The 27,154-nt window shown below is 38.5% G+C and overlaps 43 pseudogenes; all 43 read left to right on the top strand.

Moving 5' to 3' along the window:
- Nucleotides 1-2,310: 2,310 nt before the first annotated feature.
- LOC122337390 lies at nt 2,311-2,429 on the top strand (annotated as a pseudogene).
- Nucleotides 2,430-2,705: 276 nt separating this feature from the next.
- On the top strand, nt 2,706-2,824 carry LOC122337373 (annotated as a pseudogene).
- A 280-nt stretch (nt 2,825-3,104) lies between these two features.
- On the top strand, nt 3,105-3,225 carry LOC122337410 (annotated as a pseudogene).
- Nucleotides 3,226-3,500: 275 nt separating this feature from the next.
- Nucleotides 3,501-3,617, top strand: LOC122337437 (annotated as a pseudogene).
- Nucleotides 3,618-4,305: 688 nt separating this feature from the next.
- Nucleotides 4,306-4,425, top strand: LOC122337436 (annotated as a pseudogene).
- Nucleotides 4,426-4,701: 276 nt separating this feature from the next.
- On the top strand, nt 4,702-4,819 carry LOC122337425 (annotated as a pseudogene).
- A 1,068-nt stretch (nt 4,820-5,887) lies between these two features.
- On the top strand, nt 5,888-6,011 carry LOC122337440 (annotated as a pseudogene).
- Nucleotides 6,012-6,284: 273 nt separating this feature from the next.
- LOC122337422 lies at nt 6,285-6,405 on the top strand (annotated as a pseudogene).
- Nucleotides 6,406-6,682: 277 nt separating this feature from the next.
- Nucleotides 6,683-6,804, top strand: LOC122337441 (annotated as a pseudogene).
- A 5,530-nt stretch (nt 6,805-12,334) lies between these two features.
- Nucleotides 12,335-12,453, top strand: LOC122337396 (annotated as a pseudogene).
- A 273-nt stretch (nt 12,454-12,726) lies between these two features.
- LOC122337432 lies at nt 12,727-12,843 on the top strand (annotated as a pseudogene).
- Nucleotides 12,844-13,505: 662 nt separating this feature from the next.
- On the top strand, nt 13,506-13,624 carry LOC122337389 (annotated as a pseudogene).
- A 272-nt stretch (nt 13,625-13,896) lies between these two features.
- On the top strand, nt 13,897-14,013 carry LOC122337406 (annotated as a pseudogene).
- A 281-nt stretch (nt 14,014-14,294) lies between these two features.
- On the top strand, nt 14,295-14,413 carry LOC122337464 (annotated as a pseudogene).
- A 274-nt stretch (nt 14,414-14,687) lies between these two features.
- LOC122337405 lies at nt 14,688-14,804 on the top strand (annotated as a pseudogene).
- A 275-nt stretch (nt 14,805-15,079) lies between these two features.
- On the top strand, nt 15,080-15,196 carry LOC122337397 (annotated as a pseudogene).
- A 271-nt stretch (nt 15,197-15,467) lies between these two features.
- On the top strand, nt 15,468-15,586 carry LOC122337388 (annotated as a pseudogene).
- A 271-nt stretch (nt 15,587-15,857) lies between these two features.
- Nucleotides 15,858-15,976, top strand: LOC122337442 (annotated as a pseudogene).
- A 274-nt stretch (nt 15,977-16,250) lies between these two features.
- LOC122337387 lies at nt 16,251-16,369 on the top strand (annotated as a pseudogene).
- A 271-nt stretch (nt 16,370-16,640) lies between these two features.
- LOC122337431 lies at nt 16,641-16,757 on the top strand (annotated as a pseudogene).
- Nucleotides 16,758-17,030: 273 nt separating this feature from the next.
- LOC122337463 lies at nt 17,031-17,149 on the top strand (annotated as a pseudogene).
- A 274-nt stretch (nt 17,150-17,423) lies between these two features.
- LOC122337462 lies at nt 17,424-17,542 on the top strand (annotated as a pseudogene).
- Nucleotides 17,543-17,818: 276 nt separating this feature from the next.
- Nucleotides 17,819-17,935, top strand: LOC122337403 (annotated as a pseudogene).
- A 666-nt stretch (nt 17,936-18,601) lies between these two features.
- LOC122337402 lies at nt 18,602-18,718 on the top strand (annotated as a pseudogene).
- A 272-nt stretch (nt 18,719-18,990) lies between these two features.
- On the top strand, nt 18,991-19,107 carry LOC122337401 (annotated as a pseudogene).
- Nucleotides 19,108-19,379: 272 nt separating this feature from the next.
- LOC122337417 lies at nt 19,380-19,500 on the top strand (annotated as a pseudogene).
- A 276-nt stretch (nt 19,501-19,776) lies between these two features.
- Nucleotides 19,777-19,895, top strand: LOC122337460 (annotated as a pseudogene).
- A 275-nt stretch (nt 19,896-20,170) lies between these two features.
- LOC122337421 lies at nt 20,171-20,288 on the top strand (annotated as a pseudogene).
- A 271-nt stretch (nt 20,289-20,559) lies between these two features.
- Nucleotides 20,560-20,676, top strand: LOC122337434 (annotated as a pseudogene).
- A 271-nt stretch (nt 20,677-20,947) lies between these two features.
- On the top strand, nt 20,948-21,066 carry LOC122337386 (annotated as a pseudogene).
- A 658-nt stretch (nt 21,067-21,724) lies between these two features.
- Nucleotides 21,725-21,843, top strand: LOC122337450 (annotated as a pseudogene).
- Nucleotides 21,844-22,117: 274 nt separating this feature from the next.
- On the top strand, nt 22,118-22,236 carry LOC122337458 (annotated as a pseudogene).
- Nucleotides 22,237-22,511: 275 nt separating this feature from the next.
- Nucleotides 22,512-22,628, top strand: LOC122337400 (annotated as a pseudogene).
- A 273-nt stretch (nt 22,629-22,901) lies between these two features.
- LOC122337433 lies at nt 22,902-23,018 on the top strand (annotated as a pseudogene).
- Nucleotides 23,019-23,288: 270 nt separating this feature from the next.
- LOC122337394 lies at nt 23,289-23,407 on the top strand (annotated as a pseudogene).
- A 272-nt stretch (nt 23,408-23,679) lies between these two features.
- Nucleotides 23,680-23,798, top strand: LOC122337385 (annotated as a pseudogene).
- Nucleotides 23,799-24,067: 269 nt separating this feature from the next.
- Nucleotides 24,068-24,184, top strand: LOC122337424 (annotated as a pseudogene).
- A 272-nt stretch (nt 24,185-24,456) lies between these two features.
- LOC122337430 lies at nt 24,457-24,573 on the top strand (annotated as a pseudogene).
- A 273-nt stretch (nt 24,574-24,846) lies between these two features.
- On the top strand, nt 24,847-24,965 carry LOC122337426 (annotated as a pseudogene).
- A 274-nt stretch (nt 24,966-25,239) lies between these two features.
- Nucleotides 25,240-25,358, top strand: LOC122337487 (annotated as a pseudogene).
- Nucleotides 25,359-25,631: 273 nt separating this feature from the next.
- Nucleotides 25,632-25,747, top strand: LOC122337445 (annotated as a pseudogene).
- Nucleotides 25,748-26,018: 271 nt separating this feature from the next.
- Nucleotides 26,019-26,137, top strand: LOC122337377 (annotated as a pseudogene).
- Nucleotides 26,138-26,409: 272 nt separating this feature from the next.
- Nucleotides 26,410-26,526, top strand: LOC122337429 (annotated as a pseudogene).
- The last annotated feature ends 628 nt before the right edge of the window (nt 26,527-27,154 follow it).

Raw genomic sequence — 27,154 nt, 5'->3', positions numbered from 1 at the left:
ACCATTGTTTTTAAACAAGAACATTGTGAATCAAGGAAAAGAGTTGTTTTTTAAGAAATGGTGGGATGTGGGGATAGCGAGAGTAAGAGATGTTCTGTTTGAGTTCAAAGAGGATTTTTACCAGTTCAATATGTTTTTGACACTATGGAAGAAGCTAAGGAGGACTATACCAAACAAGAAATCATAAATAAGTACTGCATGATTAAAAACGCAATACCAAAAGACTGGATTGAAAAAATTGAAAATATGGAGCCAGGTGAACCGGAGAAAGATGTGAACGCTTATTTTTAGAGAGAAACTACATATTTTCAAGGAATGTACTGTCAAAATGTTTTATGGTGTTTTTAGAGATACGATTTTTAAGAAACCTAAAGCAAATGACTATTGGAAGCAGAAATATAAAGACTTGAAAGAAGAAAACATATGGAGTAACATAAAAGGAAGGATAGTTGAAACGAAAACTGGGAAACCTGGAATTTTTAATCAGACACAAAGCTATTTTTACAGACGTGATTTTACATTAAGATTGGAATGGAGCAGAGCTCCATCTGTAAGGTGTGCAACAAAGAGGATGAAGGCTTCCTGCACCTGTTTTTATATTGCAAAGAACTGGACATTTTAAAAACTAAATGCAAAAGACTGTTTGAACTTTTGAAAGGAGAGCACTATGAAGACGAATCAGAATGGAATAAAATTGTAATGTTGGGTGAATATAAGGAGTGTAAAAATAGCAAAATCATTAATCTTCTTGTCATGCTAATGAAAGGAGCAATATGGGAGAGAAGGGTGGTGGCAAAAAGAGAGAAATCTGTCTTGGATATTGAAAGAATATTGAAGAAAAAGCTGAAAACTATCTGAAATATTTGTATTGTTACTACAAGAACTTGGGAAAACTCAATGACTTTTATCACATTTTTACTTATGATGTATATAAGATCTTTGAAGAATTTGACTGGAAGATGCCTGATGACGACAGTTGATTTTATGTATGTTTTAAAAGAGTCGGATGTCGGAACCTATGTATGTTAATTTTATGTTTAATTTTACAAAGGTGTACTGCCCCATGTAAAAGGGTTTCCTTCAGGTGGTTTATTGTAGTTTGTATCGTTTGTACTTGTGTAAAAAAATAAAAAAAAAAAAAAAAAAAATTCACGCCTGATCTCGCCTGATCTCAGAAGCTAAGCAGAGTTGGGCCTAGTTAGTACTTGGATGGGAGACTGCCTAGGAATACCAAGGTGCTGTAAGTTTTTGAGTTTTTTCACTACTTATCTAATACACTGGCTCTTTAGTGTGGCCAAAGTTTGACCAGCTCTTTGCTTTCCTTACTGCTTATTTAATTCAATTGCCTTTAAAGTAGCTGTTCTTTAAACAGAGTTTGACTGTTTTTAACTACTTAACTAATGCTCTTATCTTTAATGTAGCTCATTTTGAAGTATTTTTTTGTATTTCATTCATTACTTATCTAGTATAATGGCACTTAGTGTGCCTCACCTTAAAATAGGGGCTTTTTGCAGCAGCTATCGCTTTACGCCATACCACCCTGTTCACGCCTGATCTCGCCTGATCTCAGAAGCTACAGAGTTGGGCCTAGTTAGTACTTGGATGGGAGACTGCCTAGGAATACCAGGTGCTGTTTGTTTTTGAGTTTTTTCACTACTTATCTAATACACTGGCCCTTAGTGTGGCCAAAGTTTGACCAGCTCTTTGCTTTCCATTACTGCTTATTTAATTCAATTACCTTTAAAGTAGCTGTTCTTTAAACAGAGTTTGACTGTTTTTAACTACTTAACTAATGCTCTTATCTTTAATGTAGCTCATTTTGAAGTATTTTTTTGTATTTCATTCATTACTTATCTAGTATAATGGCACTTAGTGTGCCTCACCTTAAAATAGGGCTTTTGCAGCAGCTTTCGCCACGGCCATACCACCCTGTTCACGCCTGATCTCGCCTGATCTCAGAAGCTACAGAGTTGGGCCTAGTTAGTACTTGGATGGGAGACTGCCTAGGAATACCAGGTGCTGTAAGTTTTTGAGTTTTTTCACTACTTATCTAATACACTGGCCCTTAGTGTGGCCAAAGTTTGACCAGCTCTCTTTGCTTTCCTTTACTGCTTATTTAATTCAATTGCCTTTAAAGTAGCTGTTCTTTAAACAGAGTTTGACTGTTTTTAACTACTTAACTAATGCTCTTATCTTTAATGTAGCTCATTTTGAAGTATTTTTTTTTTTGTATTTCATTCATTACTTATCTAGTATAATGGCACTTAGTGTGCCTCACCTTAAAATAGGGGCTTTTTTGCAGCAGCTTTTTCGCACGGCCATACCACCCTGTTCACGCCTGATCTCGCCTGATCTCAGAAGCTAAGCAGAGTTGGGCCTAGTTAGTACTTGGATGGGAGACTGCCTAGGAATACCAGGTGCTGTAAGTTTTGAGTTTTTTCACTACTTATCTAATACACTGGCCCTTAGTGTGGCCAAAGTTTGACCAGCTCTTTTGCTTTCCTTACTGCTTATTTAATTCAATTGCCTTTAAAGTAGCTGTTCTTTAAACAGAGTTTGACTGTTTTTAACTACTTAACTAATGCTCTTATCTTTAATGTAGCTCATTTTGAAGTATTTTTTTGTATTTCATTCATTACTTATCTAGTATAATGGCACTTAGTGTGCCTCACCTTAAAATAGGGGCTTTTTGCAGCAGCTTTTGCTTTGACGGCCATACCACCCTGTTCACGCCTGATCTCGCCTGATCTCAGAAGCTAAGCAGAGTTGGGCCTAGTTAGTACTTGGATGGGAGACTGCCTAGGAATACCAGGTGCTGTAAGTTTTGAGTTTTTTCACACATTTATCTAATACACTGGCCCTTAGTGTGGCCATAAAGTTTGACCAGCTCTTTGCTTTCCTTTACTGCTTATTTAATTCAATTGCCTTTAAAGTAGCTGTTCTTTAAACAGAGTTTGACTGTTTTTAACTACTTAACTAATGCTCTTATCTTTAATGTAGCTCATTTTGAAGTATTTTTTTTTAGTATTTCATTCATTACTTATTCAGTATAATGGCACTTAGTGTGCCTCACCTTAAAAATAGGGGTTTTTGCAGCAGCTTTCGCTGACGGCCATACCACACCTGTTCACGCCTGATCTCTGCCTGATCTCAGAAGCTAAGCAGAGTTGGGCCTAGTTAGTACTTGGATGGGAGACTGCCTAGGAATACCAGGTGCTGTAAGTTTTTGAGTTTTTTCACTACTTATCTAATACACTGGTCTCTTAGTGTGGTCAAAGTTTGACCAGCTCTTTGCTTTCCTTACTGCTTATTTAATTCAATTGCCTTTAAAGTAGCTGTTCTTTAAACAGAGTTTGACTGTTTTTAACTACTTAACTAATGCTCTTATCTTTAATGTAGCTCATTTTGAAGTATTTTTTTTGTATTTCATTCATTACTTATCTAGTATAATGGCACTTAGTGTGCCTCACCTTAAAATAGGGGCTTTTTGCAGCAGCTTTCGCTACGGCCATACCACCCTGTTCACGCCTGATCTCGCCTGATCTCAGAAGCTACAGAGTTGGGCCTAGTTAGTACTTGGATGGGAGACTGCCTAGGAATACCAGGTGCTGTAAGTTTTTGAGTTTTTCACTACTTATCTAATACACTGGCCCTTAGTGTGGCTCAAAGTTTGACCAGCTCTTTTTGCTTTCCTTTACTGCTTATTTAATTCAATTGCCTTTAAAGTAGCTGTTCTTTAAACAGAGTTTGACTGTTTTTAACTACTTAACTAATGCTCTTATCTTTAATGTAGCTCATTTTGAAGTATTTTTTTTTGTATTTCATTCATTACTTATCTAGTATAATGGCAATTTAGTGTGCCTCACCTTAAAATAGGGGGCTTTTTGCAGCAGCTTTCGCTTACGGCCATACTACACCCTGTTCACGCCTGATCTCGCCTGATCTCTGTAGCTTGCTACAGAGTTGGGCCTAGTTAGTACTTTGGATGGGAGACTGCCTAGGAAATACCAGGTGTGCTGTAAGTTTTGAGTTTTTTCACTACTTATCTAATACACTGGTCTCTTAGTGTGGTCAAAGTTTGACCAGCTTTTTGTTTTCCTTTACTGCTTATTTAATTCAATTGCCTTTTAAAGTAGCTGTTCTTTAAACAGAGTTTGACTGTTTTTAACTACTTAACTAATGCTCTTATCTTTAATGTAGCTCATTTTGAAGTATTTTTTTGTATTTCATTCATTACTTATCTAGTATAATGGCACTTAGTGTGCCTCACCTTAAAATAGGGGCTTTTGCAGCAGCTTTCTTTGCTTTCACGGCCATACCACCCTGTTCACGCCTGATCTCGCCTGATCTCAGAAGCTAAGCAGAGTTGGGCCTAGTTAGTACTTCTGGATGGAGACTGCCTAGGAATACCAGGTGCTGTAAGTTTTGAGTTTTTTCACTACTTATCTAATACACTGGCCTCTTAGTGTGGTCCAAAGTTTGACCAGCTCTTTGCTTTGCCTTACTGCTTATTTAATTCAATTGCCTTTAAAGTAGCTGTTCTTTAAACAGAGTTTGACTGTTTTTAACTACTTAACTAATGCTCTTATCTTTAATGTAGCTCATTTTGAAGTATTTTTTTTGTATTTCATTCATTACTTATCTAGTATAATGGCACTTAGTGTGCCTCACCTTAAAATAGGGGCTTTTGCAGCAGCTTTCGCTTACGGCCATACCACCCTGTTCACGCCTGATCTCGCCTGATCTCAGAAGCTACAGAGTTGGGCCTTAGTTAGTACTTGGATGGGAGACTGCCTAGGAATACCAGGTGCTGTAAGTTTTTGAGTTTTTTCACTACTTATCTAATACACTGGCTCTTAGTGTGGTCAAAGTTTGACCAGCTCTTTGCTTTCCTTACTGCTTATTTAATTCAATTGCCTTTAAAGTAGCTGTTCTGTTAAACAGAGTTTGACTGTTTTTAACTACTTAACTAATGCTCTTATCTTTAATGTAGCTCATTTTGAAGCATTTTTTTTTGTATTTCATTCATTACTTATCTAGTATAATGGCACTTAGTGTGCCTCACCTGTGCAATAGGGGCTTTTGCAGCAGCTTTCGCACGGCCATATACCCACCCTGTTCACGCCTGATCTCGCCTGATCTCAGTAGCTAAGCAGAGTTGGGCCTAGTTAGTACTTGGATGGGAGACTGCCTAGGAAATACCAGGTGCTGTAAGTTTTGAGTTTTTTCACTACTTATCTAATACACTGGCCCTTAGTGTGGCCAAAGTTTGACCAGCTCTCTTTGCTTTCCCTTACTGCTTATTTAATTCAATTGCCTTTAAAGTAGCTGTTCTTTAAATAGAGTTTGACTGTTTTTAACTACTTAACTAATGCTCTTATCTTTAATGTAGCTCTATTTTGAAGTATTTTTTTTGTATTTCATTCATTACTTATCTAGTATAATGGCACTTAGTGTGCCTCACCTTAAAATAGGGGCTTTTTGCAGCAGCTTTCACACGGCCATACCACACCTGTTCACGCCTGATCTCGCCTGATCTCAGAAGCTACAGAGTTGGGCCTAGTTAGTACTTGATGGAGACTGCCTAGGAATACCAGGTGCTGTAAGTTTTTGAGTTTTTTCACTACTTATCTAATACACTGGCCCTTAGTGTGGCCAAAGTTTGACCAGCCTCTTTGCTTTCCCTTACTGCTTATTTAATCCAATTGCCTTTAAAGTAGCTGTTCTTTAAACAGAGTTTGACTGTTTTTAACTACTTAACTAATGCTCTTATCTTTAATGTAGCTCATTTTAAAGTATTTTTTTTTGTATTTCATTCATTACTTATCTAGTATAATGGCACTTAGTGTGCCTCACCTTAAAATAGGGGCTTTTTGCAGCAGCTTTTGCTTACGGTCATACACACTGTTTACAGCACGCCTGATCTCGCCTGATCTCAGAAGCTAAGCAGAGTTGGGCCTAGTTAGTACTTGGATGGGAGACTGCCTAGGAAATACCAGGTGCTGTAAGTTTTGAGTTTTTTCACTACTTATCTAATACACTGGCTCTTAGTGTGGCCAAAGTTTGACCAGCTCTTTGTTTTCCCTTACTGCTTATTTAATTCAATTGCCTTTAAAGTAGCTGTTCTTAAACAGAGTTTGACTGTTTTTAACTACTTAACTAATGCTCTTATCTTTAATGTAGCTCATTTTGAAGCATTTTTTGTATTTCATTCATTACTTATCTAGTATAATGGCAATTTAGTGTGCCTCACCTTAAAAATAGGGGCTTTTTGCAGCAGCTTTGCTCACGGCCATACCACCCTTGTTCACGCCTGATCTCGCCTGATCTCAGAAGCTAAGCAGAGTTGGGCCTAGTTAGTACTTTGGATGGGAGACTGCCTAGGAATACCAGGTGCTGTAAGTTTTTGAGTTTTTTCACTACTTATCTAATACACTGGCCCTTAGTGTGGCCAAAGTTTGACCAGCTCTTTGCTTTCCCTTACTGCTTATTTAATTCAATTGCTCTTTAAAGTAGCTGTTGTTCTTTAAACAGAGTTTGACTGTTTTTAACTACTTAACTAATGCTCTTATCTTTAATGTAGCTCATTTTGAAGCATTTTTTGTATTTCATTCATTACTTATCTAGTATAATGGCACTTAGTGTGCCTCACCTTAAAATAGGGCTTTTGCAGCAGCTTTTGCTATACGCCCATACTGCACCCTGTTCACGCCTGATCTCAGCCTGATCTCAGAAGCTAAGCAGAGTTGGGCCTAGTTAGTACTTGGATGGGAGACTGCCTAGGAATACCAGGTGCTGTAAGTTTTGGAGTTTTTTCACTACTTCTATCTAATACACTGGCCCTTAGTGTGGCCAAAGTTTGACCAGCCTCTTTGCTTTCCCTTACTGCTTATTTAATTCAATTGCCTTTAAAGTAGCTGTTCTTAAACAGAGTTTGACTGTTTTTAACACTTAACTAATGCTCTTATCTTTAATGTAGCTCATTTTGAAGTAAGTATTTTTTGTATTTCATTCATTACTTATCTAGTATAATGGCAATTTAGTGTGCCTCACCTTAAAAATAGGGGCTTTTTGCAGCAGCTTTCGCTTACGGCCATACTTTCACTCCTGTTCACGCCTGATCTCGCCTGATCTCAGAAGCTGTTATGAGAGTTGGGCCTAGTTAGTACTTGGATGGAGACTACCTAGGAATACCAGGTGCTGTAAGTTTTGAGTTTTTTCACTACTTATCTAATACACTGGCCCTTAGTGTGGCCAAAGTTTGACCAGCCTCTTTGCTTTCCTTCGTTTACTGCTTATTTAATTCAATTGCCTTTAAAGTAGCTGTTCTTTAAACAGAGTTTGACTGTTTTTAACTACTTAACTAATGCTCTATCTTTAATGTAGCTCATTTTGAAGTATTTTTTGTATTTCATTCATTACTTATCTAGTATAATGGCAATTTTAGTGTGCCTCACCTTAAAATAGGGGCTTTTTTGCAGCAGCTTCGCTTTACGCCATACCACACTCCTGTTCACGCCTCTGATCTCGCTCTGATCTCAGAAGCTAAGCAGAGTTGGGCCTAGTTAGTACTTGGATGGGAGACTGCCTAGGAAATACCAGGTGCTGTAAGTTTTTTAGTTTTTTCACTACTTATCTAATACACTGGCCCTTAGTGTGGCCAAAGTTTGACCAGCTCTCTTGCTTCCCTTTACTGCTTATTTAATTCAATTGCCTTTAAAGTAGCTGTTGTTCTTTAAAACAGAGTTTGACTGTTTTTAACTACTTAACTAATGCTCTTATCTTTAATGTAGCCTATTTTAAGAAGTTTTTTTGTATTTCATTCATTACTTATCTAGTATAATGGCACTTAGTGTGCCTCACCTTAAAATAGGGGCTTTTTGCAGCAGCTTTCTGCTACGTGCCATACCACCCTGTTCACGCCTGATCTCTGCCTGATCTCAGAAGCTAAGCAGAGTTGGGCCTAGTTAGTACTTGGATGGATGAGACTGCCTAGGAATACCAGGTGCTGTAAGTTTTTGAGTTTTTTCTACTACTTATCTAATACACTGGTCTCTTAGTGTGGCCAAAGTTTGACCAGCTCTTTGCTTTCCCTTACTGTTTATTTAATTCAATTGCCTTTAAAGTAGCTGTTCTTTAAACAGAGTTTGACTGTTTTTAACTACTTAACTAATGCTCTTATCTTTTTAATGTAGCTCATTTTGAAGTATTTTTTTTGTATTTCATTCATTACTTATCTAGTATAATGGCAATTTAGTGTGCCTCACCTTAAAATAGGGGCTTTTTGCAGCAGCTTTCACCACGGCCATACCACCCTGTTCACGCCTCTGATCTCGCCTTGATCTCAGAAGCTACAGAGTTGGGCCTAGTTAGTACTTGATGGGAGACTGCCTAGAATACCAGGTGCTGTAAGTTTTGAGTTTTTCACTACTTATCTAATACACTGGCCCTTAGTGTGGCCAAAGTTTGACCAGCTCTTTGCTTTCCTTTCTTTCACTGCTTATTTAATCCAATTGCCTTTAAAGTAGCTGTTCTTTAAACAGAGTTTGACTGTTTTTAACTACTTAACTAATGCTCTTATCTTTAATGTAGCTCATTTTGAAGTATTTTTTTGTATTTCATTCATTACTTATCTAGTATAATGGCACTTACTGTGCCTCACCTAAAAATAGGGGCTTTTTGCAGCAGCTTTCTGCTTACGGCCATAGCTTCACCCTGTTCACGCCCTGATCTCGCTTTGATCTCAGAAGCTAAGCAGAGTTGGGCCTAGTTAGTACTTGATGGAGACTGCCTAGGAATACCAGGTGCTGTAAGTTTTTTGAGTTTTTTTCACTACTTATCTAATACACTGGCTCTCTTAGTGTGGCCAAAGTTTGACCAGCTCTTTGCTTTCCCTTACTGCTTATTTAATTCAATTGCCTTTAAAGTAGCTGTTCTTAAACAGAGTTTGACTGTTTTTAACTACTTAACTAATGCTCTTATCTTTAATGTAGCTCATTTTGAAGCATTTTTTGTATTTCATTCATTACTTATCTAGTATAATGGCACTTAGTGTGCCTCACCTAAAATAGGGGGCTTTTTGCAGCAGCTTTCGCTAACGGCCATACCACCCTGTTCACGCCTGATCTCGTCTGATCTCAGAAGCTATGCAGAGTTGGGCCTAGTTAGTACTTCTTGATGGGAGACCATTTAGAATACCAGGTAGCTAAAAGTTTTTGAGTTTTTTCACTACTTCTATCTAATACACTGGCCCTTAGTGTGGCCAAAGCTCTGACCAGCTTTTCCTTTCCCCTTTACTGCTTATTTAATTCAATTGCCTTTAAAGTAGCTGTTCTTAAACAGAGTTTGACTGTTTTTAACTTACTTAACTAATGCCTCTTGATCTTCAATGTAGCTCATTTTTGAAGTATTTTTTTGTATTTCATTCATTACTTATCTAGTATAATGGCACTTAGTGTGCCCACCTTTAAAATAGGGCTTTTTGCAGCAGCTACTTACGCCATACCACCCTGTTCACGCCTGATCTCACTCTGATCTCAGAAGCTACAGAGTTGGGCCTTAGTTAGTACTTTTTGGATGGGAGACTGCTCTAGGAACACCAGGTGTTGCAAGTTTTGAGTTTTTTCACTACTTATCTAATACACTGGTCCTTAGTGTGGCCAAAGTTTGACCCAGCTCTTTGCTTTCTCCTTACTGCTTATTTAATTCAATTGCCTTTAAAGTAGCTGTTCTTTAAACAGAGTTTGACTGTTTTTAACTACTTAACTAATGCTCTTATCTTTAATGTAGCTCATTTTGAAGTATTTTTTTGTATTTCATTCATTACCTTATCTAGTATAATGGCACTTAGTGTGCCTCACCCAAAATAGGGCTTTTGCAGCAGCTTTCGCTACGCCCATACCACCCTGTTCACGCCTGATCTCTGTCTGATCTCAGAAGCTACAGAGTTGGGCCTGAAGTGTTAGTACTTCTGGATGGGAGACTGCCTAGGAATACCAGGTGCTGTAAGTTTTGGAGTTTTTTCACTACTTATCTAATACACTGGCCCTTAGTGTGGCCAAAGTTTGACCAGCTTCTTTGCTTTCCCCTTACTGCTTATTTAATTCAATTGTCTTTAAAGTAGCTGTTCTTTAAACAGAGTTTGACTGTTTTTAACTACTTAACTAATGCTCTTATCTTTAATGTAGCTCATTTTGAAGTATTTTTCTTGTATTTCATTCATTACTTATCTAGTATAATGGCACTTAGTGTGCCCTCACCTTAAAATAGGGGGCTTTTTGTAGCAGCTTTTCGCATATGTCATACCAATTCCTGTTCACGCCTCTTGATCTCAGCTCTGATCTCAGTAGCTACAGAGTTGGCCCTCTAGTTAGTACTTGGATGGGAGACTGCCTAGAATACTGCGGTGCTGTAAGTTTTGGAGTTTTTCACTACTTATCTAATACACTGGCCCTTAGTGTGGCCAAAGTTTGACCAGCTCTTTGTTTTCCCCTACTGCTTATTTAATTCAATTGCCTTTAAAGTAGCTTTTCGTTCTTTTTAAACAGAGTTTGACTGTTTTTTAACTACTTAACTAATGCCTTATCTTTAATGTAGCTCATTTTGAAGTATTTTTTTGTATTTCATTCATTACTTATTTAGCATAATGGCACTCTAGTGTGCTCCTCACCTTAAAATAGGGGCTTTTTGCAGCAGCTTTCAAGCCACGGCAATCCCACCCTGTTCACGCCTGATCTCGCCTGATCTCGTGAAGCTACAGAGCTGGGCCTAGTTGGTACTTAGAGATGGGAGACTGCCTAGGAATACCAGGTGCTGTAAGTTTTTGAGTTTTTCACTACTTATCTAATACACTGGCCCTTTAGTGTGGCCAAAGTTTGACCAGCTCTTTGCTTTCCCTTACTGCTTATTTAATTCAATTACTTTTAAAGTAGCTGTTTGTTTTTAAACAGAGTTTGACTGTTTTTAACTACTTAACTAATGCTCTTATCTTTAATGTAGCTCATTTTGGAAGTATTTTTTTGTATTTCATTCATTACTTTATCTAGTATAATGGCACTTAGTGTGCTCTTCACCTTAAAATAGGAGCTTTTGCAGCAGCTTTCGCCACGGCCATACCACACCCTGTTCACGCCTGATCTCGCCTGATCTCAGAAGCTACAGAGTTGGGCCCAGTTAGTACTTCTGGATGGGGAGACTGCCTAGAAATACCAGGTGCTGTAAGTTTTGGAGTTTTTCTACTACTTATCTAACACACTGGCTCCTTAGTGTGGCCAATGTGCTTGACTCAGCTCTTTGGTTTTCCCTTACTGCTTAATTGCACCTAATTGCCTTTTAAAGTAGCTGTCTCTTAAAACAGAGTTTGGACTGTTTCTAACTACTCTTAACTAATGCTCTTATCTTTAATGTAGCTCATTTTGTGCTTTTTTTTTTTTTGTATTTCATTCATTACTTATTTAGCATAATGGCACTTACTGTGCCCCCACCTTGCAACAGGGGTTTTTGCAGCAGCTGCTACGGTCATACCTCAACTTGCTCACGCCTGTTCACGGCCTGATCTCAGACGCTAAGCAGAGTTGGGCCTGGGTTAGCAATTTTTCTGGATGGGAGACTGCCTAGGAATACCAGGTGCCGTAAGTTTCTTTGAGTTTTGTCACTACTTATCTAATACACTGGTCTCTTAGTGTGGTCAAAGCTTGACCAGTTTCTTGCTTTCCTTTACTGCTTATTTAATCTAATTGCTTTAAAGAGTAGCTGCTTCTTCTTAAACAGAGTTTGACTGTTTTTAACTACTTAACTAATGCTCTTATCTTTAATTTTAGCTCATTTTGAAGCATTTTTTTTGTATTTCATTCATTACTTATCTAGTATATAATTGCACTTAGTGTGCCCTTTACCTTAAAAATAGGGGCTTTTGCAGCAGCTTTCTTCTTACGTCCATAGCACCCTGTTCACGCCTGATCTCGCTCTGATCTCAGAAGCTATGCAGAGTTGGGCCTAGTTAGTAATTCTGGATGGGGAGACTGCCTAGGAACACCAGGTGCTGTAAGTTTTGAGCTTTTTTTCACTCACTTATCTAATACACTGGCCTCTTAGTGTGGTCAAAGCTTGACCAGCTCTTTGTTTTCCCTTTACTGTTTATTTAATTCAACTGCCTTTAACGTGTAGCTGGTAATTTTTAAACAGAGTTTGACTGTTTTTAACTACTTATCCAATGCTCTTATCTTTAATGTAGCTCATTTGGAAGCATTTTTTTTTCATTTCATTCATTACTTATTCTAGTGATAATGGCACCTAGTGTGCCCCACCCAAAAATAGGGCTTTTTGCAGCAGCTTTCGCTACGGCCATACCACCCTGTTCACGCCTGATCTCGCCTGATCTCAGAAGCTAAGCAGAGTTGGGCCTAGTTAGTACTTGGATGGGAGACTGCCTAGGAATACCAGGTGCTGTAAGTTTTTGAGTTTTTCACTACTTATCTAATACACTGGCCCTTAGTGTGGCCAAAGTTTGACCAGCTCTTTGCTTTCCTTTACTGCTTATTTAATTCAATTGCCTTTAAAGTAGCTGTTCTTTTAAACAGAGTTTGACTGTTTTTAACTACTTAACTAATGCTCTTATCTTTAATGTAGCTCATTTTTGAAGTATTTTTTGTATTTCATTCATTACTTATCTAGTATAATGGCACTTAGTGTGCCTCACCTTAAAATAGGGGCTTTTTGCAGCAGCTTTCACACGGCCATACCACCCTGTTCACGCCTGATCTCGCCTGATCTCAGAAGCTACAGAGTTGGGCCTAGTTAGTACTTGGATGGGAGACTGCCTAGGAATACCAGGTGCTGTAAGTTTTTGAGTTTTTTCACTACTTATCTAATACACTGGCCCTTAGTGTGGCCAAAGTTTGACCAGCTCTTTGCTTTCCCTTACTGCTTATTTAATTCAATTGCCTTTAAAGTAGCTGTTCTTTAAACAGAGTTTGACTGTTTTTAACTACTTAACTAATGCTCTTATCTTTAATGTAGCTCATTTTGAAGTATTTTTTTGTATTTCATTCATTACTTATCTAGTATAATGGCACTTAGTGTGCCTCACCTTAAAATAGGGGCTTTTTGCAGCAGCTTTCGCTACGCCATACCACCCTGTTCACGCCTGATCTCGCCTGATCTCAGAAGCTACAGAGTTGGGCCTAGTTAGTACTTGGATGGGAGACTGCCTAGGAATACCAGGTGCTGTAAGTTTTTGAGTTTTTTCACTACTTATCTAATACACTGGCCTTTAGTGTGGCCAAAGTTTGACCAGCTCTTTGCTTTCCTTACTGCTTATTTAATTCAATTGCCTTTAAAGTAGCTGTTCTTTTTAACAGAGTTTGACTGTTTTTAACTACTTAACTAATGCTCTTATCTTTAATGTAGCTCATTTTAAAGTATTTTTTTTATTTCATTCATTACTTATCTAGTATAATGGCACTTAGTGTGCCTCACCTTAAAATAGGGGCTTTTTGCAGCAGCTTTCGCACGGCCATACCACCCTGTTCACGCCTGATCTCGCCTGATCTCAGAAGCTAAGCAGAGTTGGGCCTAGTTAGTACTTGGATGGGAGACTGCCTAGGAATACCAGGTGCTGTAAGTTTTGAGTTTTTTCACTACTTATCTAATACACTGGCCCTTAGTGTGGCCAAAGTTTGACCAGCTCTTTGCTTTCCTTACTGCTTATTTAATTCAATTGCCTTTAAAGTAGCTGTTCTTTAAACAGAGTTTGACTGTTTTTAACTACTTAACTAATGCTCTTATCTTTAATGTAGCTCATTTTGAAGTATTTTTTGTATTTCATTCATTACTTATCTAGTATAATGGCACTTAGTGTGCCTCACCTTAAAATAGGGGCTTTTTGCAGCAGCTTTCGCTTACGGCCATACCACCCTGTTCACGCCTGATCTCGCCTGATCTCAGAAGCTACAGAGTTGGGCCTAGTTAGTACTTGGATGGGAGACTGCCTAGGAATACCAGGTGCTGTAAGTTTTTGAGTTTTTTCACTACTTATCTAATACACTGGCCCTTAGTTAGTGTGGCCAAAGTTTGACCAGCTCTTTGCTTTCCTTTACTGCTTATTTAATTCAATTGCCTTTAAAGTAGCTGTTCTTTAAACAGAGTTTGACTGTTTTTAACTACTTAACTAATGCTCTTATCTTTAATGTAGCTCATTTTGAAGTATTTTTTTTGTATTTCATTCATTACTTATCTAGTATAATGGCACTTAGTGTGCCTCACCTTAAAATAGGGGGCTTTTTGCAGCAGCTTTCGCTTACGGCCATACCACCCTGTTCACGCCTGATCTCGCCTGATCTCAGAAGCTAAGCAGAGTTGGGCCTAGTTAGTACTTGGATGGGAGACTGCCTAGGAATACCAGGTGCTGTAAGTTTTGAGTTTTTTCACTACTTATCTAATACACTGGCCCTTAGTGTGGCCAAAGTTTGACCAGCTCTTTGCTTTCCTTTACTGCTTATTTAATTCAATTGCCTTTAAAGTAGCTGTACTTTAAACAGAGTTTGACTGTTTTTAACTACTTAACTAATGCTCTTATCTTTAATGTAGCTCATTTTGAAGTATTTTTTTGTATTTCATTCATTACTTATCTAGTATAATGGCACTTAGTGTGCCTCACCTTAAAATAGGGGCTTTTTGCAGCAGCTTTCGCTTACGGCCATACCACCCTGTTCACGCCTGATCTCGCCTGATCTCAGAAGCTACAGAGTTGGGCCTAGTTAGTACTTGGATGGGAGACTGCCTAGGAATACCAGGTGCTGTAAGTTTTGAGTTTTTTCACTACTTATCTAATACACTGGCCCTTAGTGTGGCCAAAGTTTGACCAGCTCTTTGCTTTCCCCTTACTGCTTATTTAATTCAATTGCCTTTAAAGTAGCTGTTCTTTAAACAGAGTTTGACTGTTTTTAACTACTTAACTAATGCTCTTATCTTTAATGTAGCTCATTTTGAAGTATTTTTTGTATTTCATTCATTACTTATCTAGTATAATGGCACTTAGTGTGCCTCACCTTAAAATAGGGGCTTTTTGCAGCAGCTTTTTACTTACGGCCATACCACCCTGTTCACGCCTGATCTCGCCTGATCTCAGAAGCTACAGAGTTGGGCCTAGTTAGTACTTGGATGGGAGACTGCCTAGGAATACCAGGTGCTGTAAGTTTTGAGTTTTTTCACTACTTATCTAATACACTGGCCCTTAGTGTGGCCAAAGTTTGACCAGCTCTTTGCTTTCCTTTACTGCTTATTTAATTCAATTGCCTTTAAAGTAGCTGTTCTTTAAACAGAGTTTGACTGTTTTTAACTACTTAACTAATGCTCTTATCTTTAATGTAGCTCATTTTGAAGTATTTTTTTTATTTCATTCATTACTTATCTAGTATAATGGCACTTAGTGTGCCTCACCTTAAAATAGGGGCTTTTTGCAGCAGCTTTCGCACGGCCATACCACCCTGTTCACGCCTGATCTCGCCTGATCTCAGAAGCTAAGCAGAGTTGGGCCTAGTTAGTACTTGGATGGGAGACTGCCTAGGAATACCAGGTGCTGTAAGTTTTGAGTTTTTTCACTACTTATCTAATACACTGGCCCTTAGTGTGGCCAAAGTTTGACCAGCTCTTTGCTTTCCTTACTGCTTATTTAATTCAATTGCCTTTAAAGTAGCTGTTCTTTAAACAGAGTTTGACTGTTTTTAACTACTTAACTAATGCTCTTATCTTTAATGTAGCTCATTTTGAAGTATTTTTTTGTATTTCATTCATTACTTATCTAGTATAATGGCACTTAGTGTGCCTCACCTTAAAATAGGGGCTTTTTGCAGCAGCTTTCTTACGGCCATACCACCCTGTTCACGCCTGATCTCGCCTGATCTCAGAAGCTACAGAGTTGGGCCTAGTTAGTACTTCTGGATGGGAGACTGCCTAGGAATACCAGGTGCTGTAAGTTTTGAGTTTTTTCACTACTTATCTAATACACTGGCCCTTAGTGTGTGGCCAAAGTTTGACCAGCTCTTTGCTTTCCTTACTGCTTATTTAATTCAATTGCCTTTAAAGTAGCTGTTCTTTAAACAGAGTTTGACTGTTTTTAACTACTTAACTAATGCTGCTTATCTTTAATGTAGCTCATTTTGAAGTATTTTTTTGTATTTCATTCATTACTTATCTAGTATAATGGCACTTAGTGTGCCTCACCTTAAAATAGGGGCTTTTTGCAGCAGCTTTCGCACGGCCATACCACCCTGTTCACGCCTGATCTCGCCTGATCTCAGAAGCTAAGCAGAGTTGGGCCTAGTTAGTACTTGGATGGGAGACTGCCTAGGAATACCAGGTGCTGTAAGTTTTTGAGTTTTTTCACTACTTATCTAATACACTGGCCCTAGTGTGGCCAAAGTTTGACCAGCTCTTTGCTTTCCCTTACTGCTTATTTAATTCAATTGCCTTTAAAGTAGCTGTTCTTTAAACAGAGTTTGACTGTTTTTAACTACTTAACTAATGCTCTTATCTTTAATGTAGCTCATTTTGAAGTATTTTTTTGTATTTCATTCATTACTTATCTAGTATAATGGCACTTAGTGTGCCTCACCTTAAAATAGGGGCTTTTGCAGCAGCTTTCACACGGCCATACCACCCTGTTCACGCCTGATCTCGCCTGATCTCAGAAGCTACAGAGTTGGGCCTAGTTAGTACTTGGATGGGAGACTGCCTAGGAATACCAGGTGCTGTAAGTTTTTGAGTTTTTTCACTACTTATCTAATACACTGGCCCTTAGTGTGGCCAAAGTTTGACCAGCTCTTTGCTTTCCTTACTGCTTATTTAATTCAATTGCCTTTAAAGTAGCTGTTCTTTAAACAGAGTTTGACTGTTTTTAACTACTTAACTAATGCTCTTATCTTTAATGTAGCTCATTTTGAAGTATTTTTTTGTATTTCATTCATTACTTATCTAGTATAATGGCACTTAGTGTGCCTCACCTTAAAATAGGGGCTTTTGCAGCAGCTTTCGCTTACGGCCATACCACCCTGTTCACGCCTGATCTCGCCTGATCTCAGAAGCTAAGCAGAGTTGGGCCTAGTTAGTACTTGGATGGGAGACTGCCTAGGAATACCAGGTGCTGTAAGTTTTTGAGTTTTTTCACTACTTATCTAATACACTGGCCCTTAGTGTGGCCAAAGTTTGACCAGCTCTTTGCTTTCCTTACTGCTTATTTAATTCAATTGCCTTTAAAGTAGCTGTTCTTTAAACAGAGTTTGACTGTTTTTAACTACTTAACTAATGCTCTTATCTTTAATGTAGCTCATTTTGAAGTATTTTTTTGTATTTCATTCATTACTTATCTAGTATAATGGCACTTAGTGTGCCTCACCTTAAAATAGGGGCTTTTTGCAGCAGCTTTCGCTTACGGCCATACCACCCTGTTCACGCCTGATCTCGCCTGATCTCAGAAGCTAAGCAGAGTTGGGCCTAGTTAGTACTTGGATGGGAGACTGCCTAGGAATACCAGGTGCTGTAAGTTTTGAGTTTTTTCACTACTTATCTAATACACACTGGCCCTTAGTGTGGGCAAAGTTTGACCAGCTCTTTGCTTTCCTTACTGCTTATTTAATTCAATTGCCTTTAAAGTAGCTGTTCTTTAAACAGAGTTTGACTGTTTTTAACTACTTAACTAATGCTCTTATCTTTAATGTAGCTCATTTTGAAGTATTTTTTTGTATTTCATTCATTACTTATCTAGTATAATGGCACTTAGTGTGCCTCACCTTAAAATAGGGGACTTTTTGCAGCAGCTTTCGCTTACGGCCATACCACCCTGTTCACGCCTGATCTCGCCTGATCTCAGAAGCTACAGAGTTGGGCCTAGTTAGTACTTGGATGGGAGACTGCCTAGGAATACCAGGTGCTGTAAGTTTTTGAGTTTTTTCACTACTTATCTAATACACTGGCCCTTAGTGTGGCCAAAGTTTGACCAGCTCTTTGCTTTCCCTTTACTGCTTATTTAATTCAATTGCCTTTAAAGTAGCTGTTCTTTAAACAGAGTTTGACTGTTTTTAACTACTTAACTAATGCTCTTATCTTTAATGTAGCTCATTTTGAAGTATTTTTTTTGTATTTCATTCATTACTTATCTAGTATAATGGCACTTAGTGTGCCTCACCTTAAAATAGGGGCTTTTTGCAGCAGCTTTCACACGGCCATACCACACCCTGTTCACGCCTGATCTCGCCTGATCTCAGAAGCTACAGAGTTGGGCCTAGTTAGTACTTGGATGGGAGACTGCCTAGGAATACCAGGTGCTGTAAGTTTTTGAGTTTTTTCACTACTTATCTAATACACTGGCCCTTAGTGTGGCCAAAGTTTGACCAGCTCTTTGCTTTCCTTACTGCTTATTTAATTCAATTGCCTTTAAAGTAGCTGTTCTTTAAACAGAGTTTGACTGTTTTTAACTACTTAACTAATGCTCTTATCTTTAATGTAGCTCATTTTGAAGTATTTTTTTGTATTTCATTCATTACTTATCTAGTATAATGGCACTTAGTGTGCCTCACCTTAAATAGGGGCTTTTGCAGCAGCTTTCGCTTACGGCCATACCACCCTGTTCACGCCTGATCTCGCCTGATCTCAGAAGCTACAGAGTTGGGCCTAGTTAGTACTTGGATGGGAGACTGCCTAGGAATACCAGGTGCTGTAAGTTTTGAGTTTTTCACTACTTATCTAATACACTGGCCCTTTAGTGTGGCCAAAGTTTGACCAGCTTTTTGCTTTCCTTACTGCTTATTTAATTCAATTGCCTTTAAAGTAGCTGTTCTTTAAACAGAGTTTGACTGTTTTTAACTACTTAACTAATGCTCTTATCTTTAATGTAGCTCATTTGAAGTATTTTTTGTATTTCATTCATTACTTATCTAGTATAATGGCACTTAGTGTGCCTCACCTTAAAATAGGGGCTTTTTGCAGCAGCTTTCTGCTTACGGCCATACCACCCTGTTCACGCCTGATCTCGCCTGATCTCAGAAGCTACAGAGTTGGGCCTAGTTAGTACTTGGATGGGAGACTGCCTAGGAATACCAGGTGCTGTAAGTTTTGAGTTTTTTCACTACTTATCTAATACACTGGCCCTTAGTGTGGCCAAAGTTTGACCCAGCTCTTTGCTTTCCTTACTGCTTATTTAATTCAATTGCCTTTAAAGTAGCTGTTCTTTAAAACAGAGTTTGACTGTTTTTAACTACTTAACTAATGCTCTTATCTTTAATGTAGCTCATTTTGAAGTATTTTTTTGTATTTCATTCATTACTTATCTAGTATAATGGCACTTAGTGTGCCTCACCTTAAAATAGGGGCTTTTGCAGCAGCTTTCACACGGCCATACCACCCTGTGTTCACGCCTGATCTCGCCTGATCTCAGAAGCTAAGCAGAGTTGGGCCTAGTTAGTACTTGGATGGGAGACTGCCTAGGAATACCAGGTGCTGTAAGTTTTGAGTTTTTTTCACTACTTATCTAATACACTGGCCCTTAGTGTGGCCAAAGTTTGACCAGCTCTTTTTGCTTTCCCTTACTGCTTATTTAATTCAATTGCCTTTAAAGTAGCTGTTCTTAAACAGAGTTTGACTGTTTTTAACTACTTAACTAATGCTCTTATCTTTAATGTAGCTCATTTTGAAGTATTTTTTTGTATTTCATTCATTACTTATCTAGTATAATGGCACTTAGTGTGCCTCACCTTAAAATAGGGGCTTTTTGCAGCAGCTTTCGCTTACGGCCATACCACCCTGTTCACGCCTGATCTCGCCTGATCTCAGAAGCTAAGCAGAGTTGGGCCTAGTTAGTACTTGGATGGGAGACTGCCTAGGAATACCAGGTGCTGTAAGTTTTGAGTTTTTTCACTACTTATCTAATACACTGGCCCTTAGTGTGGCCAAAGTTTGACCAGCTCTTTGCTTTCCTTACTGCTTATTTAATTCAATTGCCTTTAAAGTAGCTGTTCTTTAAACAGAGTTTGACTGTTTTTAACTACTTAACTAATGCTCTTATCTTTAATGTAGCTCATTTTGAAGTATTTTTTGTATTTCATTCATTACTTATCTAGTATAATGGCACTTAGTAGTGTGCCTCACCTTAAAATAGGGGCTTTTTGCAGCAGCTTTCGCTTACGGCCATACCACCCTGTTCACAGCCTGATCTCGCCTGATCTCAGAAGCTACAGAGTTGGGCCTAGTTAGTACTTGGATGGGAGACTGCCTAGGAATACCAGGTGCTGTAAGTTTTGAGTTTTTTCACTACTTATCTAATACACTGGCCCTTAGTGTGGCCAAAGTTTGACCAGCTCTTTGCTTTCCTTACTGCTTATTTAATTCAATTGCCTTTAAAGTAGCTGTTCTTTAAACAGAGTTTGACTGTTTTTAACTACTTAACTAATGCTCTTATCTTTAATGTAGCTCATTTTGAAGTATTTTTTTGTATTTCATTCATTACTTATCTAGTATAATGGCACTTAGTGTGCCTCACCTTAAAAATAGGGGCTTTTGCAGCAGCTTTCGCACGGCCATACCACCCTGTTCACGCCTGATCTCGCCTGATCTCAGAAGCTACAGAGTTGGGCCTAGTTAGTACTTGGATGGGAGACTGCCTAGGAATACCAGGTGCTGTAAGTTTTGAGTTTTTTCACTACTTATCTAATACACTGGCCCTTAGTGTGGCCAAAGTTTGACCAGCTCTTTGCTTTCCCTTACTGCTTATTTAATTCAATTGCCTTTAAAGTAGCTGTTCTTTAAACAGAGTTTGACTGTTTTTAACTACTTAACTAATGCTCTTATCTTTAATGTAGCTCATTTTGAAGTATTTTTTTGTATTTCATTCATTACTTATCTAGTATAATGGCACTTAGTGTGCCTCACCTTAAAATAGGGGCTTTTGCAGCAGCTTTCACACGGCCATACCACCCTGTTCACGCCTGATCTCGCCTGATCTCAGAAGCTAAGCAGAGTTGGGCCTAGTTAGTACTTGGATGGGAGACTGCCTAGGAATACCAGGTGCTGTAAGTTTTTGAGTTTTTTCACTACTTATCTAATACACTGGCCCTTAGTGTGGCCAAAGTTTGACCAGCTCTTTGCTTTCCTTACTGCTTATTTAATTCAATTGCCTTTAAAGTAGCTGTTCTTTAAACAGAGTTTGACTGTTTTTAACTACTTAACTAATGCTCTTATCTTTAATGTAGCTCATTTTGAAGTATTTTTTGTATTTCATTCATTACTTATCTAGTATAATGGCACTTAGTGTGCCTCACCTTAAAAATAGGGGCTTTTTGCAGCAGCTTTCACACGCCATATACCACCCTGTTCACGCCTGATCTCGCCTGATCTCAGCTACAGAGTTGGGCCTAGTTAGTACTTGGATGGGAGACTGCCTAGGAATACCAGGTGCTGTAAGTTTTGAGTTTTTTCACTACTTATCTAATACACTGGCCCTTAGTGTGGCCAAAGTTTGACCAGCTCTTTGCTTTCCTTACTGCTTATTTAATTCAATTGCCTTTAAAGTAGCTGTTCTTTAAACAGAGTTTGACTGTTTTTAACTACTTAACTAATGCTCTTATCTTTAATGTAGCTCATTTTGAAGTATTTTTTGTATTTCATTCATTACTTATCTAGTATAATGGCACTTAGTGTGCCTCACCTTAAAATAGGGGCTTTTGCAGCAGCTTTCACTTACGGCCATACCACCCTGTTCACGCCTGATCTCGCCTGATCTCAGAAGCTAAGCAGAGTTGGGCCTAGTTAGTACTTGGATGGGAGACTGCCTAGGAATACCAGGTGCTGTAAGTTTTTGAGTTTTTTCACTACTTATCTAATACACTGGCCCTTAGTGTGGCCAAAGTTTGACCAGCTCTTTGCTTTCCCTTACTGCTTATTTAATTCAATTGCCTTTAAAGTAGCTGTTCTTTAAACAGAGTTTGACTGTTTTTAACTACTTAACTAATGCTCTTATCTTTAATGTAGCTCATTTTGAAGTATTTTTTGTATTTCATTCATTACTTATCTAGTATAATGGCACTTAGTGTGCCTCACCTTAAAATAGGGGCTTTTTGCAGCAGCTTTCGCTTACGGCCATACCACCCTGTTCACGCCTGATCTCGCCTGATCTCAGAAGCTAAGCAGAGTTGGGCCTAGTTAGTACTTGGATGGGAGACTGCCTAGGAATACCAGGTGCTGTAAGTTTTGAGTTTTTTCACTACTTATCTAATACACTGGCCCTTAGTGTGGCCAAAGTTTGACCAGCTTTTGCTTTCTTTCCTTACTGCTTATTTAATTCAATTGCCTTTAAAGTAGCTGTTCTTTAAACAGAGTTTGACTGTTTTTAACTACTTAACTAATGCTCTTATCTTTAATGTAGCTCATTTTGAAGTATTTTTTTGTATTTCATTCATTACTTATCTAGTATAATGGCACTTAGTGTGCCTCACCTTAAAATAGGGGCTTTTGCAGCAGCTTTCGCTTACGGCCATACCACCCTGTTCACGCCTGATCTCGCCTGATCTCAGAAGCTACAGAGTTGGGCCTAGTTAGTACTTGGATGGGAGACTGCCTAGGAATACCAGGTGCTGTAAGTTTTTGAGTTTTTTCACTACTTATCTAATACACTGGCCCTTAGTGTGGCCAAAGTTTGACCAGCTCTTTGCTTTCCCTTACTGCTTATTTAATTCAATTGCCTTTAAAGTAGCTGTTCTTTAAACAGAGTTTGACTGTTTTTAACTACTTAACTAATGCTCTTATCTTTAATGTAGCTCATTTTGAAGTATTTTTTTGTATTTCATTCATTACTTATCTAGTATAATGGCACTTAGTGTGCCTCACCTTAAAATAGGGGCTTTTTGCAGCAGCTTTCGCACGGCCATACCACCCTGTTCACGCCTGATCTCGCCTGATCTCAGAAGCTACAGAGTTGGGCCTAGTTAGTACTTGGATGGGAGACTGCCTAGGAATACCAGGTGCTGTAAGTTTTGAGTTTTTTCACTACTTATCTAATACACTGGCCTTTAGTGTGGCCAAAGTTTGACCAGCTCTTTGCTTTCCTTACTGCTTATTTAATTCAATTGCCTTTAAAGTAGCTGTTCTTTAAACAGAGTTTGACTGTTTTTAACTACTTAACTAATGCTTATCTTTAATGTAGCTCATTTTGAAGTATTTTTTTGTATTTCATTCATTACTTATCTAGTATAATGGCACTTAGTGTGCCTCACCTTAAAATAGGGGCTTTTTGCAGCAGCTTTCGCTACGGCCATACCACCCTGTTCACGCCTGATCTCGCCTGATCTCAGAAGCTAAGCAGAGTTGGGCCTAGTTAGTACTTGGATGGGAGACTGCCTAGGAATACCAGGTGCTGTAAGTTTTGAGTTTTTTCACTACTTATCTAATACACTGGCCCTTAGTGTGGCCAAAGTTTGACCAGCTCTTTGCTTTCCTCTTACTGCTTATTTAATTCAATTGCCTTTAAAGTAGCTGTTCTTTAAACAGAGTTTGACTGTTTTTAACTACTTAACTAATGCTCTTATCTTTAATGTAGCTCATTTTGAAGTATTTTTTGTATTTCATTCATTACTTATCTAGTATAATGGCACTTAGTGTGCCTCACCTTAAAATAGGGGCTTTTTGCAGCAGCTTTCACACGGCCATACCACCCTGTTCACGCCTGATCTCGCCTGATCTCAGAAGCTAAGCAGAGTTGGGCCTAGTTAGTACTTGGATGGGAGACTGCCTAGGAATACCAGGTGCTGTAAGTTTTTGAGTTTTTTCACTACTTATCTAATACACTGGCCCTTAGTGTGGCCAAAGTTTGACCAGCTCTTTGCTTTCCTTACTGCTTATTTAATTCAATTGCCTTTAAAGTAGCTGTTCTTTAAACAGAGTTTGACTGTTTTTAACTACTTAACTAATGCTCTTATCTTTAATGTAGCTCATTTTGAAGTATTTTTTGTATTTCATTCATTACTTATCTAGTATAATGGCACTTAGTGTGCCTCACCTTAAAATAGGGGCTTTTTGCAGCAGCTTTCACGGCCATACCACCCTGTTCACGCCTGATCTCGCCTGATCTCAGAAGCTACAGAGTTGGGCCTAGTTAGTACTTGGATGGGAGACTGCCTAGGAATACCAGGTGCTGTAAGTTTTTGAGTTTTTTCACTACTTATCTAATACACTGGCCCTTAGTGTGGCCAAAGTTTGACCAGCTCTTTGCTTTCCTTTACTGCTTATTTAATTCAATTGCCTTTAAAGTAGCTGTTCTTTAAACAGAGTTTGACTGTTTTTAACTACTTAACTAATGCTCTTATCTTTAATGTAGCTCATTTTGAAGTATTTTTTTGTATTTCATTCATTACTTATCTAGTATAATGGCACTTAGTGTGCCTCACCTTAAAATAGGGGCTTTTGCAGCAGCTTTCACACGGCCATACCACCCTGTTCACGCCTGATCTCGCCTGATCTCAGAAGCTACAGAGTTGGGCCTAGTTAGTACTTGGATGGGAGACTGCCTAGGAATACCAGGTGCTGTAAGTTTTGAGTTTTTTCACTACTTATCTAATACACTGGCCCTTAGTGTGGCCAAAGTTTGACCAGCTCTTTGCTTCCCTTACTGCTTATTTAATTCAATTGCCTTTAAAGTAGCTGTTCTTTAAACAGAGTTTGACTGTTTTTAACTACTTAACTAATGCTCTTATCTTTAATGTAGCTCATTTTGAAGTATTTTTTTGTATTTCATTCATTACTTATCTAGTATAATGGCACTTAGTGTGCCTCACCTTAAAATAGGGGCTTTTTGCAGCAGCTTTCGCTACACGCCATACCACCCTGTTCACGCCTGATCTCGCCTGATCTCAGAAGCTAAGCAGAGTTGGGCCTAGTTAGTACTTGGATGGGAGACTGCCTAGGAATACCAGGTGCTGTAAGTTTTGAGTTTTTTCACTACTTATCTAATACACTGGCCCTTAGTGTGGCCAAAGTTTGACCAGCTCTTTGCTTTCCCTTACTGCTTATTTAATTCAATTGCCTTTAAAGTAGCTGTTCTTTAAACAGAGTTTGACTGTTTTTAACTACTTAACTAATGCCTCTTATCTTTAATGTAGCTCATTTTGAAGTATTTTTTTGTATTTCATTCATTACTTATCTAGTATAATGGCACTTAGTGTGCCTCACCTTAAAATAGGGGCTTTTGCAGCAGCTTTCGCTTACGGCCATCCCACCCTGTTCACGCCTGATCTCGCCTGATCTCAGAAGCTAAGCAGAGTTGGGCCTAGTTAGTACTTGGATGGGAGACTGCCTAGGAATACCAGGTGCTGTAAGTTTTTGAGTTTTTTCACTACTTATCTAATACACTGGCCCTTAGTGGCCAAAGTTTGACCAGCTCTCTTGCTTTTCCTTACTGCTTATTTAATTCAATTGCCTTTAAAGTAGCTGTTCTTTAAACAGAGTTTGACTGTTTTTAACTACTTAACTAATGCTCTTATCTTTAATGTAGCTCATTTTGAAGTATTTTTTGTATTTCATTCATTACTTATCTAGTATAATGGCACTTAGTGTGCCTCACCTTAAAATAGGGGCTTTTTGCAGCAGCTTTCGCTTACGGCCATCCCACCTGTTCACGCCTGATCTCGCCTGATCTCAGAAGCTACAGAGTTGGGCCTAGTTAGTACTTGGATGGGAGACTGCCTAGGAATACCAGGTGCTGTAAGTTTTGAGTTTTTCACTACTTATCTAATACACTGGCCCTTAGTGTGGCCAAAGTTTGACCAGCTCTTTGCTTTCCTTACTGCTTATTTAATTCAATTGCCTTTAAAGTAGCTGTTCTTTAAACAGAGTTTGACTGTTTTTAACTACTTAACTAATGCTCTTATCTTTAATGTAGCTCATTTTGAAGTATTTTTTTGTATTTCATTCATTACTTATCTAGTATAATGGCACTTAGTGTGCCTCACCTTAAAATAGGGGCTTTTGCAGCAGCTTTCTTTCACGGCCATACCACCCTGTTCACGCCTGATCTCGCCTGATCTCAGAAGCTAAGCAGAGTTGGGCCTAGTTAGTACTTGGATGGGAGACTGCCTAGGAATACCAGGTGCTGTAAGTTTTGAGTTTTTTCACTACTTATCTAATACACTGGCCCTAGTGTGGCCAAAGTTTGACCAGCTCTTTGCTTTCCTTACTGCTTATTTAATTCAATTGCCTTTAAAGTAGCTGTTCTTTAAACAGAGTTTGACTGTTTTTAACTACTTAACTAATGCTCTTATCTTTAATGTAGCTCATTTTGAAGTATTTTTTTGTATTTCATTCATTACTTATCTAGTATAATGGCACTTAGTGTGCCTCACCTTAAAATAGGGGCTTTTTGCAGCAGCTTTCGCACACGGCCATACCACCCTGTTCACGCCTGATCTCGCCTGATCTCAGAAGCTACAGAGTTGGGCCTAGTTAGTACTTGGATGGGAGACTGCCTAGGAATACCAGGTGCTGTAAGTTTTTGAGTTTTTTTCACTACTTATCTAATACACTGGCCCTTAGTGTGGCCAAAGTTTGACCAGCTCTTTGCTTTCCCTTACTGCTTATTTAATTCAATTGCCTTTAAAGTAGCTGTTCTTTAAACAGAGTTTGACTGTTTTTAACTACTTAACTAATGCTCTATCTTTAATGTAGCTCATTTTGAAGTATTTTTTGTATTTCATTCATTACTTATCTAGTATAATGGCACTTAGTGTGCCTCACCTTAAAATAGGGGCTTTTTGCAGCAGCTTTCGCTACGGCCATACCACCTGTTCACGCCTGATCTCGCCTGATCTCAGAAGCTACAGAGTTGGGCCTAGTTAGTACTTGGATGGGAGACTGCCTAGGAATACCAGGTGCTGTAAGTTTTTGAGTTTTTCACTACTTATCTAATACACTGGCCCTTAGTGTGGCCAAAGTTTGACCAGCTCTTTGCTTTCCCTTACTGCTTATTTAATTCAATTGCCTTTAAAGTAGCTGTTCTTTAAACAGAGTTTGACTGTTTTTAATACTTAACTAATGCTCTTATCTTTAATGTAGCTCATTTTGAAGTATTTTTTTGTATTTCATTCATTACTTATCTAGTATAATGGCACTTAGTGTGCCT

The sequence above is a fragment of the Puntigrus tetrazona genome, unplaced genomic scaffold, assembly GCF_018831695.1.
Source record: "Puntigrus tetrazona isolate hp1 unplaced genomic scaffold, ASM1883169v1 S000000973, whole genome shotgun sequence".
NCBI classification, from domain to species: Eukaryota; Metazoa; Chordata; class Actinopteri; order Cypriniformes; family Cyprinidae; genus Puntigrus; species Puntigrus tetrazona.
Note: the sequence above shows the minus strand (reverse complement) of the source record. Positions and strands in the feature narration are given on the sequence as shown.